General features: G+C 39.7%; 1 non-coding gene across 1 annotated transcript; it reads right to left on the bottom strand.

The window, feature by feature from the left end:
• Window positions 1-17,445: 17,445 nt before the first annotated feature.
• On the bottom strand, window positions 17,446-17,551 carry LOC121968768. The gene has a single exon (XR_006108305.1). It is a non-coding gene; the product is annotated as a small nucleolar RNA R71 (small nucleolar RNA).
• Between the last annotated feature and the right edge of the window lie 431 nt (window positions 17,552-17,982).

Genomic DNA, 17,982 nt, shown 5'->3' with positions numbered 1-17,982 from the left:
GGCCAATATCGGACGAGATATACTTCCAAGTGAGTAGGGCAATGCCGACCAAAACATACCTTGAAAGATGTAGGCCAATCTAGGCTGGATAATGCCTTGAAAAGGATATACCAATATAGATCAAGATTACATACTTGATAAAATATAGCCCAGTACTAGCTGGGATAATAAACTTAGAGGGGTACAGACAGGTATTACCCAAGAAGTCTCATGAGAGGTAATAATAATTGACCAGACTTAGTTTAAGTTCAGTTTCGACCGATGCAAGGAACAATGTTATATTAGGCTTTCTATGATATAGCAAAAACAGGAGGGGCAAGTAGGAACGATAGATGCACTTTGAAATAACTTGTGAAACAAGACAGAAGAAAATATTTCAAATAAAGTAGTTTAATGAAGATATTTGCAGTGTGTGATTATATAACAGGTTTTACATATTTGGCGGGAAATGTGTTTTTAGACTTTTCTGCAGGTACTAGATGACAAAGAAGGTACATTGGGGGTACAAAAAAGATTCCTTAAAAGTCATTTACCACAAGTACGTAGCTTACGTCATCTCATAACAAACTTTAACAAACCGGGGTCCACTTCATGACTATGGAGGCTATATGAAGTGGTATAAAAAGGGGAATCCTCTCTGTTGGCCAGGTAAGTTCACATCATTACGCACATTTATAACCCTAATTCTCAACTACTGTTCATCTTCTTCTTCTTCCTTTTCCCACACAAAGAGAGATCACTAATTTGAGCATCGGAGGGCCTAGCCAGGGATTCCCACCCCGGTCTTAGGTCACTGACGATAGTATTGGTTGGTCTCAGTTACGCTGGAAACTCAAGAAGCTTCGAGAGTTCTTGTTCTGGGTTTTCTTCAGTTGGATTTCTTGCTCGCCATCAGGGCTTCGCACTAGAAGGACATCCAGGGACTTCATTCTCCTAGATCCTTTTTGGGTTTCTCGGATCGACGTTCTATATGTATTATTCTTCACCAGCGGTAGGTTTTTTCTCCCAGCTCTCCATTTTTTTCAAGCTTCTTAGACATGATCAAATTTGGCGCCGTCTGTGGGAACATCACCTGAATCTGAGACTACAAGATGGAAGAGGCTGGAAAATCAAATCTACTCACCATTAGTCATGAGGATCAGACTTCCTCATCAACACTCATGTGCAGAAAGCTCTACAACAACAGCAACAACAACAACAAGCTCATACTGGAGCCACTCTGCAAGTAGCTCATAATCTAGCAATTTCAACCACCGAGCACCGAAAGGGAAAGGAGCCCGAAGAGGAAGAACATGTATATTTTCCCCCAACCACAGCTTCTCCGACAAGGCGTCCACGAGCCTTTCTCCGTACTCCTATGGAACAGGGAGGACGAAGGCCTGTATTTTAAGAATCTTCTGGTCAAGCACCAGATAGAGAAAAGCGTAAAGTTAAAATGATAACTAGTGATAGCTCACCGGAAAAAGTCATCTCTCCATTCTCTCAAAGCGTGCTAAATGATCCGCTCCCTAAGCGGTATCAAAATTTGCAGATCGGCGTATACACTGGGACTACAGATCCAGAGGATCACCTATTGAAATTTGAAAATGTAGCATTATTGCAACAATTCTCTGATGGGGTAAAATGTCGGATGTTCCTTACTACACTCGGGGGAGCAGCACAGCGTTGGTTCAAAAGACTGCCAGAAAAATCTATCCGAAAATTCAAGGATTTCAAGAAGGTTTTTCTACACCATTTTTCCAGTAACAAGAGGTATCATAAGACTCCTTGGAGTTTATTTTCAATCAAACAAGCATCTAAAGAATCCATCAGAGCCTACTCAATCAGAGCCTACTACTGAAATCTTAGTAAGCGCTTTCTCTCAAGGTTTAAATGATAATGATTTCTTTAAAGATCTGGTGAGAAACCCTCCTGCCAATTTTGATTCCTTAATTGAACGTGCCACTGAATTTATTAATGTGGAAGAAGCTCAAGCTGCCCGCAGAAAGGAGGGCATTACTTCTTCTCCTACTCTGGTTAAGGAGAAAGCTCCTGCTCCTGTTCCTCCACCAAGGGGGCCTCGAGTGATTCATCCGCCTCATCATCATCCGGAATATCGTCCGCAAGCAGTATAGCATGTGGAGATATAACCAGAGGCACCCAGAAGATGGTGCACTTATCATAAAACTAGCAGTCATCATACTGAAGACTGTTTTGTTTTGAGAAATAAAAGAGCAAACAGGGAGTGATACCAAAGGCAAAACTATTATCGGCAGCAGTACCCTAGGCAGCAAAGTCCGCTCAAATTGGAATATCGCCCGGTCGAGCCTCGGCAGGATGCATTACCTACCCCGGCCGGTACAAGTCAGGTTTCAGAGAAGACTCTGTCTGAAGCCATGACAGCCCGACAAGAAGAAAACAAGAGTAATGCCACCCCGGGGCAATATCAATATGATCGTGGGCGGGCCCACTGATGGGGATTCTAATTGGGCCAGAAAAGCACATGCACGAAGATTTGAGATTCATGCTGTGGGGTGCAGCATGGAATGAGCAGCTGGTCCCGAGATAAGTTTTGGACCTAGAGATCTTGAGGGGGTAGAAATACCCCATGATGATGTATTAATAATCAAGGCTGTGATAGTCAACTATACTATTTCTCGTACCTTTATAGACACTGGTAGTTCTGTCAATATTATCTTTAAGAAGGCTTTTGATCAGTTATAGATCGACCCGAGCGAACTTCAACAGATGGTAACTCCTCTATGGATTCACGGGTAATGAAGTACAACCACTCGGTCAAATAAAGTTGGACATATCTCTAGGGGAGGAGCCCCTAATGAGAACAAGAAGATCTTATTTTATGGTGGTGGATGCCCCGTCCTCTTATAATGTGATACTGGGTCGACTGGCCCTAAACGAGTTTAGGGCGGTCGTTTCTACTTTCTGTCAAAAAATTAAATTTCCTGTTGATGATCAGGTCGGGGAAGTACGAAGTGATCAGAAGACAGCTCGAAAATGTTATGTAGAGATCATTCGAACTGAAGCTAATGCTGCCCGAAAAATTCAAAGAATGGAAGTCAATAACATTCAGGAAAAGCCGCCTGTTCTGGTTTATAAAGAAAAGGAAGAAGTCCAGATTTAGACCAGTCGACCTGAAGCTACTACTTATATTACGGCTGATATTGATCCCACTCTGAAAGCTGAACTGGTGCAATGCCTGAAGAAGAATAATGATGTGTTTGCCTGGATGCCCAAGGAGGTCTCGAGCATTTCTCCTATAGTAATGGAGCATTCTTTCATGTCTTTCCAGATGCTCGGCCGGTCATGCAAAGGAAAAGAAATATTAGCGCAGAGCAGAACCAAATCATCAAGGAAGAAATAACTAAACTTATGGAGGCTGGCTACATCAGGGAGGTACAATTTCCTAGCTGACTAGCTAATGTGGTCTTAGTCTCTAAGCCAGGAAACAAATGGCGGGTATGCATTGATTTTCGGGATCTCAACAAAGGTTGCCCAAAAGATTATTATCCGTTACCTCGGATCGATCAACTGGTAGACTCTACTACTAGGTGTGAATACATCTCTATGCTAGACACTTATCAGGGCTATCATTAGGTCCCCCTAGCTAAAGAGGATCAAGAAAAGGTCAGTTTTATAACATCTTAAGGTACTTATTGTTATAATGTTATGCCCTTCGGACTAAAAAATGCAGGAGCAACTTATCAAAGGCTTATGAATAAGGTCTTCCAGAAGAAGATTGGAAGAAATATAGAAGTATATGTCGATGATATCTTAATTAAGTCTCTTCAAGCTGTTGATCTGTGCAGGGATGTAGAGGAGACCTGCAAGACATTGAGGCAATATGGGCTCAAGCTGAACCCGAGCAAGTGTTTATTCGGAGCAAAAGGGGGAAAGTTTTTGGTGTTAGAGTGTATACTAAAAGCCTAGCTTTTGTATAAACATTTATTTAGAAATAAAAGAATCACATTGGTCAATATTTACATTTATTTGTTAAATGTAATTGTTCAATTAATTTATATTGTAGATAACATGGTGTGTGGTGTCACACACAGAAGATTATGTTGTCGGTTCTTTATGAATTATAAACAGTTGCTCATGACTAAGATGGAAAGGAACAAACCATTGAAATAGTCGTAGTGTAATTAGGTATTAGTTTATCTTGACTAATAAATTACACTAGTACACTCTAAGTGTATTGAGTATGACTATTTAAGGTAAGTTCTTTTTATACTGACTTAATAAAAGAACTAGACCTTAGTTTTTATGGAAGTGTGTGCTCTTAATCCTAATATAATAACAAGGGTGAGATTTCGCTCGATAAATCAATAGGCCCGATAAGTTGGGAAATGATATTACTTATAGTGTGTGTTGTTGATTATAGAGGGAAACTGTGTCCTAGTTATCTAGGTTGAGAATGTTCCCAAGAGGAGCTCATAAGGATTGTCATGTTAAACCCTGCAGGTAGACTTAGTCCGACATGACGATAAGGTTGAGTGGTACTACTCTCGGACTAAGATATTAATTAAGTGAGTTGTCAGTAACTCATTTAATTAGTGGACATTCGACATCTTAAACACAGGGAGACTAACACACTCATAATAAGAAGGAGCCAAAAATGTAATTTGGGATTGGTGCGGTAGTTCAATAATAGTTCTTTAGTGAATGAATTATTATTGATGAAATTAAGTTGTGTGTTCGGGGTGAACACGGGAAGCTTAATTTCATCGGGAAACCAAAACCAATTCCTCCTCTTGGTCCCTATCATAGCCTCTTGTATATAGAGATTTATACCCCCACCATATACTCATTTCTTACCCACCTTTATACCCATCCTATTGGGGTCGGCCAAGCAAGCTTGGAACCTAAGCTTGGGCCGTCCAAGTAAATAGGATAAGTTGAGTTGGTGTGGTCGACCCTAGTTTGAACCCAAGCTTGGTGTGGCCGGCCACATCATATTAAAAAGGGATTTTTATTAAAATTATTTCTTATGTGGATATCATGGTTTTAAAAGAGAGTTTAAAATTTAAATCTTTCCTTTTATAGCCTTCTACAAAGGATTAAGAAAAGATTTGAAATCTTTCCTTATTTGTAGATTAAAAGGTGGATTTTAATTTTAAGAAAACTTTCCTTTTTTAACCAGTTCATGATTTAAAAAAGAGTTTAAAAATTAAATATTTCTTTTATAAAGTTCTACAAAAGATTAAGAAAAGATTTGATATCTTTCCTTATTTGTAGATTGAAAGAGATTTTAATTTTTAGAGATAATTTTCTTTTTATCCACATGTTTAAAAGAAAGATTTTAATTTATAAAAATTCCTTTTTATAAACCACCATGAAGGAAAAAATTATTGGAGAATTTTTTTATAAATTTCCGGAAACAAATAAGGAAGTTTTAATTCTTGTGTTAATTAAAACACTCCTTGTTTTGGGGATTAAAGTGGCCGGCCATTACAATTGTGAAAAGGATTTGAATTTTAATTAATTAAATTTTCCTTTTCATGGCAAAGTAATAAGGAAGTTTTTATATAAATTTTCCTTATTTGCCAAGACCAAGGATTATAAAAGAGGGGGTAGAGGTGCCTTCATGGGTGCTAACTCTATTCTTTTCTTCCTCTCTTTTTCTCCTTGGTGTGGCCGGCCCTAGAGGTTTTCCCTCTCCTCTTCTCTTCTTCTTTAGTGGCCGGTTTTCTCCCCTCTTAGAGCTCTTGATGGTGCCGGTTCAAGCTAGGAGAAGAAGGAGAGAAAGGAGGTTTTGTTTCATGGATTCCTTGGAGCTTGGTGGTGGTGGCCGGACCTCTACTTCTCTTGGAGAATTGTGGTGGCCGAATCTTGCTTGGAGAAGAAGGTGGCTTAGGTGGATTCTCATCGTGGTAGATCGTTGCCCACACAATGTCCGGGATAAGAAGAGGAATACGGTAGAAGATCAAGAGGTTATTTGCTTACAAAGAAAGGTATAACTAGTAATTGTTTTCCGCATCATACTAGTTTTCTTTGTATAGTTATTTTTGGAAATACCAAACACAAGAGGCATATGATTCTAGAGTTTTCGGATTTGTTTCGAAGTTGTGTTTCTTTTCTTTTATTTTTCGAATTTGTGATTCGATTGTTCTTTTTGGTTAAACCTAGAGTTATTTAAGGAAATTAAATATTAGCTTTCCTTAAAAGGCTTTGTCTAGGCGGTGGTGGTTGCTCCCATATCCAAGAAGGCCATGTGCCTCGTCATGCAGTCCTGGAAGCCAATTTTTAAAATTAATATTTAATGGAATTAATAACATAAGTGGATTTGGATCAATAGTATTAAGTTCCGTTTGCGATCCAAATCTAAACCATCAAGAACAGATAAGTTAAATTTGGAATCAATGATGTTAAGTTCCATCTGCGATTCCTAATTTAACTTATAAAGAACACAATAGGTTATTTAAGGAAAGGTTCGACACTTGTACAAAAAAATTTTGTACAGTGGAACCGGTACGCTTTCCTAGGACTAACCAACAATTGGTATCAGAGCAAGGGTTTGACTTTGTGTGTTTGATTTTCAAATAGATTATACACATGTCATACATAATTTAGGTAGGATAATAGTAGGATGTGCTAACTCTTTGGTTGCAGACTCCAACTATTATGACATATTGATATTGTGTGTGCTTGGACATGTCAAGGGCATTATTTTGTGTGCATGATTGTATGTATCAAATACAGCAGGTGCTGTGTTATTTTTAGAATTTTATTTTTGTTCGATCTAGAATACATGTACATTCCTTTATGGAATATAGGATCGATGTATATAAAATTCTATATTTGTCGCGGATCGTATCTTTACGAGGCGTGGTGCTATCGGAGGACCAGAGGCGCAGCAGAATAAGAATCAAGATAGATGCGACAACTCGACCTGATGGCGGTGGCTAAAGATGGCAGCAGCTAGGGTTAGAGCACACGGAGGACAGTGATGAAAATGTCATAATAGTTGAAAAATTAATTTTCATATTTAGTGCATTTATTTACTGTGATGTGTGTGTATGCATGTGATGTATGCTAGGATAGTTTAAAATTCCTCACTTTAAATAACTAAGTGGGAGAGGGATTTATTTTAATAAATTCCACAGTCTCCATTACTGGTTTGTAAGTGATGCAAACAAACTTACGCGTTGGCTCTGAGTGCCTTCCTCCATATCGGATGAGTTTATTTGTGGATCACTAGATCAAACTTCCATTTTGGATGACTATAGGAAGTTAATTAAGAGCGTGTGATTTTCCCCATCGGAAGGGGCGCAATCTTATTAATGGACTTAGTGTCAAGTAATGGTATACACTTAGGCATGTCTAATAGTATCCTCCCCATCGAAGTCACTGCTATTATTTGTGTGACTGAAGAAAACCAACTATTAATTTGTCATAAAGATAGGTTGACAAGATAATAAAATTAAAACCCCCTCTTACAAATATTGAGGTTTTGTATACGTCCACACTATCATGGCATACAAAATTCACGGTGTTTGAGGTAATTTTATTTGTCATAAAAACTTATTGACAAGACAATTAATGGATAAAACCCTCCTCTAACAAATGTTTGAATTTGTATACGTCCACACTATCGTGGCATGCAAAATTCACGGTGTTTGAGGTGTTGGTGAATATAAATGATATTGTTGTGAGGAATCAATATTATTTCAAATTCAAAGTTTTTGACCAAATATTTGATAGACCAACTATTAATTTTATTTGTCATAAAGTTAGGATGACAAGATAATAAAATTAATGGATAAAATCTCCTCTTTGATTTTGTATACGTCCACTCTATCGTGGCATACAAAATTCATGGGGATTTTAAGGTGTTGGTCTTGACCAACTTTTTGTGATTCTTAGGATTTAAAATGTCTGTCAATCCCCTAGTTGTTATACTATAGAATAGACTTAGTAGTCCTAATTGTATTGATTGGAAATAAGACTTGGATATTAAGGTAGACTGTCCTCTTAGAACTATGAACAATATAGGTGTATTTCATTCATTAGTTAATACATGATTAGTGGTGTTATCTACCGGCACCTGGTTTGTAGATATGGGAGTCACTGATCATATCTGCAATTCATTGCAGAGGTTCCAGGAAACCCGATAACTATATGAAAGGGAAGTCACCTTCTACATGGGCACTCCTGCAAAAGTGGTAGCTGTTGCAGTGGGAGATGCTTTTCCTCTAATAAGAATAAAATATGGATTTTAAGAAATTATCTTTACGTACAAAGTTTAGAAAGAAATTGATTTCGGTTTCTAAACTATCGAAGAATAGATATTCTATCTATTTTGATAACAAACTTGTTATCAAGAAAATAGGAAAGATATCTGTTCTGGTACGTTGGTTGACAATTTATAAATCCAATAACTCCCACAATGCAATAAATGGAAATTAGTAACACATCTTCTAACTTTAATAAGAGAAAGGAACCTTTGGAAATGAACCAATCACATCCTTGGCAGTCTAAGGCTAGGTTATATTAACTTGAGTAGGATTCAAAGGACAAAAACCAATGAACTCTTAGGTTCATTAGTAGTGGAAATCTTTCCAATCCTGCGGGTCTTACTTGGAAGGAAAAATAACCAAGAAGCTTTTAAAGTCTAAGGGGTATAGAGCCAAGGATGTGTTGGAATTGGTTCATTCTGATTTGTGTGGTCCTATGACTATCCAGACATGAGGTAGGTTCGAATATTTTGTCTATTTTATAGACAACTATTTGAGATATAGATACATTTACTTGATGCACCGCAAGACTAAGTGCTTTGATTAGTTCAAAGAGTACAAGGCTGATGCGGAGAAAAGTCAAAGTAAAAGTATCAAGTCACTATGGTAATATCGTAGTGGCGAGTACCTCTTGGGAGAATTTAGGAGTCACTTATCAGAAGAAGGGATTCAATCCCAACTAACTGCACCTGGTACACCCCAACAGAATGGTGTAGTGAAAAGAATGTATGAGGCTCTTATGGAATAATTAGATCGATGATGAGTTATTCAGAAAATTACCAAATTCGTTTTAAGGATATACACTGGAAACGGAAGTGAATATAGTACCTTCTAAGTCAGAACTCTCTACTCCCAAAGAATTACAGAATGGGCGTAAGCCTAGTCTGAAGCATATTTGGATTTGGGTGGTCTAGCACATGAGAGATACTAATAAGTTGGGCAGGAGTTCACTTGTTTATGAGTTATCCTATAGAAACGAAAGGAGATTTATAGTCCTCAAAATCGGAAGGTCATTGTTAGCACCAATGCCCGATTTTAGAAAAGGACTATACAATGAACCATAAGCTCAAAAGTAAAATTGTTCTTAAAGAAAAGACACGTCTAATCTAGTACCAACTGTACAAGATGTGATAAGAAAACTGCAACACGTAACACAAATGATACACAATTGCAAAAAGTGCCTCGTCATAGTGGGAGGGTTGTTAGGCAACCTAAAAGATTCATGTTTTGGGAGAGTCTTTGGACTAGATCCCTGGTGGACATGAGCCTGATTCCCGGACATATGACGAAGCATTCCAAGATAAAGATACGACATCTCTGCGAAGCGCAATGAATACAAAATTAGAATATATGTATTCTAACAAAGTCTAGGAGCTTGGAGAACCACCAAATGGTGTAAAAGCCATTAGGTCTACAATAGAAAAGGAAGGACAGACAGGAAGGTGTATACTTTCAAAGCAAGGCTTATTGAAAAAGGGAAACCTTTTACCGGTAGCCATGCTTAAAGTCTATCCGGATTCCATTATCTATTGTTGCTCATATGGATTATGAGATTTGGCAAGTGGATATCAAAACAGTTTTCCTTAATGGAAGTCTTGAAGAAAACATCCATATAAAACAACCAGAAGGGTTCATTGCAAAGGACAAAGAAGCATCTGGTGTGCAAGCTCAATCAGTCTATGGACTGAAGCAAAGCTTCAAGGTCTTGGAACATCCAGTTTAATGAAGTAATCCAGACCTTTGGATTTATTCAGTGTCCGGATGAGTCTTGTGTGATGGAAGCGTGGTGGTATTTCTTGTTGTAACGACCCGCCTTCTACTAACTAGGCTGTGAGGCCGAGCGCTACATTATGCTGTTCTAACTACTCCCTGACCATCATAAAAAAACTAGATGCGAAAGCTGTACTAATTTAAAATTTTCTAAGCTGCTAACATTTCTTGGTTCTATACATACTAAGGGATGTAAACTAACTATTCATAACATGTTTTACTTCCCCCATGGCCAAGGAACTGAACTTAGACATTTTCCCGCTGATATTAGACCTCCCAATCGATCCATTGATCGATTGGAACGTCGGATCGATCCAGGGATCGATTCAGCCGACTACTGTATGCGGGACATAGGTTGGATCGATCCAGTGATCGATCCAGCACGCTACTGTGCTCGGGACGATATTCTGGATCGATCGGCTGATCGATCCAGACTGACCAATCGATCCAGTGATCGATCCCAGAACCTTCCGTTCACGACAGAAACCTACTGTTCGCGGAGCAATTTGCCCGATCGATCAGCTGATCGATTGGGACCCCCTAATCGATCCACCGATCGATTGGGGTTTCTGATTTTGCAGTTAAGCTCTGATTTCAGCACTGTTTCGTGCCTGAATCCTATTACAAGTTCTAAAATGACTAGAAATCACTCTACCACTAACAAATAACATTCTAACATCATAAAAGAAGTGCTCTAAGCATGATCAGGTGCATGGTTAACTAATTCATGGCAATTAACATACTGAAGTGCAAAATACTAAAACACTGAAAAGTTCTAATGTTTAAACGACTTGCTAGAGTTTCCTAAGATCTTCTTTCCAAGTTCCTGCCCACACACATCTTCGTAGCATTGCCCTCCAGCCTCCGCTAGTCCATCTTTCCTTTACCTTTATCTGCAGTATAAGGAAAAAGTATCTGTAAGCTAAAAAGCTTAGTAAGAAACCATCTATCTCACTAAAACATGCATACGATGCAATTATGATTTTAAATCATGCTGTTTGAAAAGATGTGCTAAGTATACTGAATAAACTAAACATGGCATGGCATATAAGCATACAATCATGGCATGGTAACTAATCATATGAATCAATAAAAATAACTGAACTGAACATATAATAAGCTAAACTGTAGCTAAACTGATACTGAATTCCAACTCAACTAACATAACTAATTTGAGCTTTGAAAACTAATTCATAATAAGTGAAAATACTTAATCATGCTGTTTGGGGCCCGGCAACTGTACTTGCTGTGCGCGCATCCCTAACTAGACCCAGGTTTGCAAGTCCCGAATTTAGTAGGGTTAACTAGGTTATCTAAACCTAGGGACGACTGTGGGAGTCCAACCCAATGATATCTGATCCAGTACAGTGCCACTGAAAATAAAATACTGAATATAGCTAACTTGTTTAACTTGCTATTTCTAGGTTATCTGAACCTAGAGCTAGGTTGTCTGAACCTAGAGGCGACTGTAGGAGCCCACCCATTGGACCGTAGTCCCATATAAGCTAAAATAAACTGATTTACTGATTTAAATACTTCTAATACATTTAACTGAGCTATTAAAATACCTAATTTGCATTTTAACTTAACTAGCTATTTTATCGAACACCTAGTGTGCCCCAACTCTCCCCTCTATTAGGGAGACCACTTCTAGGCACCCGACAATATCTAGGAACCCCCACTAAAGAGGGAATACGTGTCCGGCCCATCTAGAAGTACTCACTAAATCCCTAAATCTGCGAGGAGGGTCAAATTCACCCTATGCGTCGATAAAAACTGCATATAGCTAAACTAGTGCGTATAAAACCAAACGGAGCTACTTATACTGCAGGTGAGGGGTTTCTTACCTGGTGTGCTAGATTTCTTACAAATCTAATCGCTAGAAATTCCGGTGGAGACGACTTCTCGACGATTCGCTCACGTCCACGTGCTCTACTCGCGGAGGGGAACGTCCTTGTGTCCGAGATGTCACCAGAAGGCACTCCTTTGGCCCTAAGGATGAAACCCTAGGCTTGCTTGGGTGTTGGCGCCGAGAGAAGGAAGGAAAGGGAGAGGTGTTCGGCGTGAGGGTTTGGAGGGGAAAAGGTTGCCGAACCAACTTAAAAATAACCCAAACCAACTTAAGTTTTTAATTTATATTAAGTGGGTATTTTGGCCCAACTCAATTATAAATATATTTGATTCTCCTTTTTCTCAGCACGGCCCTGCTGGGTTCACCGGTTACTAAGGCTAACTAAAAGTTTAGCGGACCCGAGAGATCCCCGGGTTCGATTCCCGCTTAAGCCTTTTTATTCTTCTAATTATTTTTGCTACTTCCGCTATTCGAAAAATTCTGGAAAAATATCTAAAAATTCCAGAAAAATCATAGAATATTCTTAAAATAGTTTTGAGGATTTTTCGGGCGTTACAATCCCCCATACCTTATAAAAAGTTCGTCCTCGAACTTAGAATAATTCTGGGTACTTCTGTCTCATGCTGGCTTCTGTCTCCCAAGTTGCCTCTTCTGCTGTGTGACTGTGTCAAATGACTTTGACTAATGGTACTTCCTTGTTCCGTAATTTCTTAACTGCTCGGTCTATTATCTGAATAGGCCGACTATCATAGTTGAGGTCTTCGCGGATCTGTACCGACTGGGGCTCAATCACCTGGGTGGCATCTGGGGTATGCTTCTTCAGCATAGAGACATGAAATATGTTGTGGACAGCTGACATTTCCTGGGGTAGCTCTAGCTCATATGCTACCTTGCCCACTCTTCTGCTGATAAGGTATGGTCCCACATATCTGGGACTAAGTTTGCCCTTCTTCCCAAAATGCATCACTCCCTTCATGGGAGCTACTCTGAGGAACACTGTATCCCCGACTGAAAACTCTAAGGGTCTGCGCCGTGTATCAGCATAGCTTTTCTGGCGGCTCTGAGCTGTCTCTATCCTCTGGCGGATCTGCTGTATAGTTGCTGTGGTATCTGCTACTAGATCTGTCCGAAGCTCTAGTTCCTTCTGTTCACCACTCTCATACCAGCAGATTGGAGATCTACACCTCCGCCCGTAGAGAGCCTCGTAAGGTGCCATACCGATAGTGGCCTGATAGCTGTTGTTGTATGCAAACTCTGCTAAGCTCAGATATTTGCACCAACTTCCTTTGAAGTCTAGGGCACACGCTCGGAGCATGTCTTCGAGTACCTGATTCACTCGCTCCGTCTGACCATCTGTTTGAGGATGGAATGCTGTGCTGAACTTTAACTTAGTGCCCAACGCTGACTGTACACACTTCCAGAAGTGTGATGTGAATCTGCTGTCTCTGTCTGAAATGATGGTTCGTGGGACTCCATGTAGTCTGACGATCTCCTGGAGATACAACTGAGCTAGCTTCTCCATGGGGTAGGATATCTTGATAGTTAAGAAGTGGGCTGATTTAGTCAACCTGTCGACTATTACCCAGATGGTGTCAAAACCATTCGTGGTTCTGGGCAGCCCCACTATGAAATCCATAGAGATATCCTCCCACTTCTATTCTGGAATCTGTATAGGCTGTAGGACTCCTCCTGATCGCTGATGTTCTGCCTTGACCCTCTGACAGGTGAGACAGATGCTAACATATCTGGCGATGTCTCGCTTCATCCCGGGCCACCAAAACTGGTTCTTCAGGTCTTGATATATTTTGGTGGAACCTGGATGCATCGCATAGGGAGTCTTGTGAGCTTCATCTAAAATCTGTCTCCGTAGCTCCTCCTGATCTGGAACATAGAGTCTGTCACCAAAATACAACACCTCGCTATCGGACACTCTGAATTCTCTACTTTCTGATTCTGCTAGCCCTTGCTTGATTTTCTGAATTTCAGGGTCCTGCTCCTGAGCTGACTGAATATCACCAAGCAAGGTAGACTCTAAGGTCATAGTAGAGAGCTATCCAACGATGAGTTCGAGACCGAAATCTACGATCTCCTTCTGTAGGGGCGGTGACATGGCTGTAAGAGATAATAAGGTAGCACTGGATTTTCTGCTAAGTGCGTCGGCTACCTTATTGGCTTTCCCTGGATGGTAGAGGATGTCTATATCGTAGTCTTTGGCCAGCTCAAGCCATCTGCGCTATCGCATGTTCAGATCCTTCTGAGTGAAGAAGTACTTCAGACTCTGATGATCTGTATACACTCTGTACTGAGCTCCATATAAGTAATGTCTCCAAATTTTGAGAGCGAACACTACTGCTGCAAGCTCAAGGTCATGAGTAGGGTAATTCTTCTCATAATCCTTGAGTTGTCTGGAGGCATAGGTGATCACCTTGCCGTTTTGCATCAGTACTGCTCCTAGTCCCAACTTAGAGGCATCACTATAGATGTCAAAGCTGCTGGTGTTGTCTGGTAGAGCCAAAATGGGAGCACTGGTCAATCTCCTTTTTAGCTCGCTGAAGCTGTTCTCACAGTCCTCTGTCCACTGAAATTTCCTGTTCTTTCTGGTAAGAGCTGTCAGTGGGGAGGCTATCCTGGAGAAGTCCTCTACAAACTTTCTGTAATATCCTGCTAATCCCAGAAAGCTCCTGATTTCGCTGGCGTTCTTAGGTCTCTTCCAGTTACTTACTGCTTCTATCTTGCTGGGATCTACCATAATACCATCCTTTGAGATGATGTAACCCAGGAAGGACACCTGACCTAGCCAAAATTCACACTTCGTGAACTTGGCGTATAGCTGGTTCTGCTGAAGGGTCCGCAATACTAGTTTCAGGTGCTCCGAGTGTTCTTCCTGAGTTCCTGAGTAGATAAGAATGTCATCGATAAACACAATAACAAACTTATCTAAATACTCCCTGAATACTCTGTTCATGAGATCCATGAAGCATTGGTCACGCCAAAGGGCATGACTACGAACTCGTAGTGTCCGTATCTGGTTCTGAATGCTGTCTTGGGTATATCCCCTTCTTTAACCTTTACCTGATGATAACTGATGTGCGTAGATTATATACTCTTTTATGCATGTTTTTACGCACATTTACATACTTTGAGCATGCTTGATCTATGCATTTTTATACCTCCAGCTTTCCTTTTAGCATATTTACTCTTTTGGTTCGGAGATCTACTTTTTGTGCATTTTCTGTACACAGGAGTCGATTTGGTGAAGAATCTACATCCTTGGGCAAGCATTGGAGGAAACAAAGGGAGAAAGCACCGGGCCGTGTACCTCACACGGCCCTGCACTGGTATGGAGCTCGGGCCGTGTGGAGTTTGGCACCAACAGAAGTGGAGAATGACATGGCCGTGTGAACTTCACACGGCCGTGTCAAGATTTGAAGCCAACCAGAGCAGAAGCCTTACATGGCCGTGTGGATCTACACGGCCGTGTGAGGTTTCCAGAGACTAAGCAGGCTGTGGCCGTGTGCACCACACGGCCGTGTAGCATTTCCAGAGAGCGGAAGGGTCCTGGCCGTGTGAGTCACACGGCCGTGCAGCTTTGGCAGAGAAGGAACTGGACATGGCCGTGTGAATCTCACACGGCCGTGTCACGGGGCCGTGTGGCGCCCGATTCCCTCCTCTATTTAAACCCTCCTTCATGAATTGAAAGGGGATCTCTCCCCCTTTGGGAGAAGGCAAGATTTGGTGGTTTCCTCCCATTCTTGGGAGGATTTCTGGGTGATTCAAGGGGAGTTCTTGGCGATTCCGGCTCCGGAGCGAGGATTGGATCCGAAGACGAAGCTTCTTCGTAGATAAGTTTTCTCTTTCCCCCTTTTCTTGGTTTCTTGGATTGGGGATTTAAGGAATGCTTGTATTCTCTATTTCTTCGGGTTTTCTTCCTCGATTCATGGAGTAGATCTTGTATTCTAGGATGAAGGGAGTATTTGTATGATGGATTGATGTAATCTCTTATGGATTTGCCATTCTCTTGTTTCAATGACATTATCTTGCTTGTATCAATTAGATCTTGAACGATTAAAGATGATTCGTGCTTAATTCTCATTCTTGATTAATTGTTTGAATTTCTTATGGACTTTGTAAAGATAAACTCTCACTCGATCATCCGAGGGATCCACGTGACAGGTGCAAGCCCGTGTAAGGACGTTTGAGAGACAATCTTGAAGAGGAAATAGGAATATTCAAGAGAGTAGGATGGATTTTGTGATTAGTTTCTTGTATCTTGATAGATTGATAAGTCGTGGGCTTCTACGTTGATATCCGAGGAAGGCATAGTAATAGGTGCACTTCTGTGTAAGGACAACATAGGTTCATGTCTAATTAATCTTATTTAGATACATTTCTCAGTCCTTAGCCGGTTGTCTATTGCAAGAGAGAACCGACAACTTTCTACATGTTTGGCAATTGAGGGATAAGAATTGGTGAACCATTTACATTCGAGAAATCCTATAAAGAAACCGAAACTCCTAGAATCTCCCTTTATCATAACCCAAAACACTAAACTCTTGTTTGTTGATCTTTAAGATTAGATTTGTTTACCTTACTTTGCTTTTGAAACGATTGGATAGTTGTTTGGCTAATTCACATTGAGACATTTCTAGTGCTTATTCCAGTCCCTGTGGATACGATAATCTTTTATATTACTTGCGACATTTCCGTACACTTGCGGAGAGCGAACAAGTTTTTGGCGCCGTTGCCGGGGACTGCGCTATAACATTAGGAATTATCAATTGAGTTAGACTAAACATAACTTTTCTTTATTTCTTTTGATTTTCATAGTTATAACTAATTGTTAGAATTATGTTTTCAAAAGTTTTTTCCTTTCTTGAATAACATTCTTAACAATTCTTTTTGTTGCAATTCTAATCCTAATTCTAACTTTGCATTCTTGATTTTTAGCACTCAAATCTAACTTTTCTCTATTTTCTCTTTTGATCTAGTTTCTTTCTTCTTTCCTTTTGTAAACACATCTTGCAATTTTTAGCATATGAATTATTCTAGATATTTTTCTTTTTCCTTTTATCTTTTCTTTCTTGTTTTCATTATGCACTTTCTTTCTTGCAATTTAAATTTTGCATTTGCTTTCTTGCTTTTCATATTACATTTTATTTCTTGTTTTTGATTCTTGATAATTTTCTTTTTCTTCTTGAATATCCATGAGCACTAACTTGTCAAGCAGGCCCATGAGAAATTTTTCTACACCCTTTTCTGCAAGATTTTTATCTCCCATTGTGCAACCTCAAATTGAAGCAGAAAGTTTCCAACTAGACCCAGAGATAATTTTCATGATACAAGGTCACAAATTTGGAGGAGAAGTATCAGAATGTCCTTATATGTATCTTGAAACATTTTTAGAGATTTGTGATTTGGTGAAATGTGAAGGAGTATCAGCAGATGCAGTTCGATTGATGACATTTCCTTTCAGTATCAAGGATAAAGCAAGGACTTGGCTATATTCTCTCTGTCCTCAAAGCATCACAAGTTGGGAACAATTGGAGAAGCAATTTCTGAATCATTTTTTCCCTCCAAGTAGAACGGTGTATATGAGGAATTGCATAACAAATTTTTCTCAGGCATATGGAGAATCATTATTTGAAGCATGAGATAGATTCAAGAGTCTTCAAAGACAGTGCCCTCATCATGGTTTTGAAAAATGGTTGATTTTGCACATATTCTATGGGGGAATTTCTTTCTCAGACAAGAGTTTATTGGATTCATCAGCTGGAGGTTCTTTTATGGACAAAAGTGTAGATGAAGCTTATTCATTAATTGATCAAGTGACATTGAACCTCCATGAATGGTCGAACAAAAGTTGGATGGAATTTCCCTCAGATATTCAAAAAGTGCAAGCCATAAATGTAAGAGAGCCTGTCAAACAAAATGAAATTCAACCACCTAAAAATGTTGAAATTCACAAGTCACAGAGTGAGGAGTTCAAACATTTGGGGGCAAAGCTTAATAGTATTGTTTCAAAATGGTTTAAAGAAGATCCCCCTCCTACACAGTCAAGATCCAATGAAAAGTGTGATGATGTTGAGTTGAGAAGTGGCAAAAATCATGAAGAACTTTTGAAGAATG

Source organism: Zingiber officinale, chromosome 3B, assembly GCF_018446385.1.
Source record: "Zingiber officinale cultivar Zhangliang chromosome 3B, Zo_v1.1, whole genome shotgun sequence".
NCBI lineage: Eukaryota > Viridiplantae > Streptophyta > Magnoliopsida > Zingiberales > Zingiberaceae > Zingiber > Zingiber officinale.
Note: the sequence above shows the minus strand (reverse complement) of the source record. Positions and strands in the feature narration are given on the sequence as shown.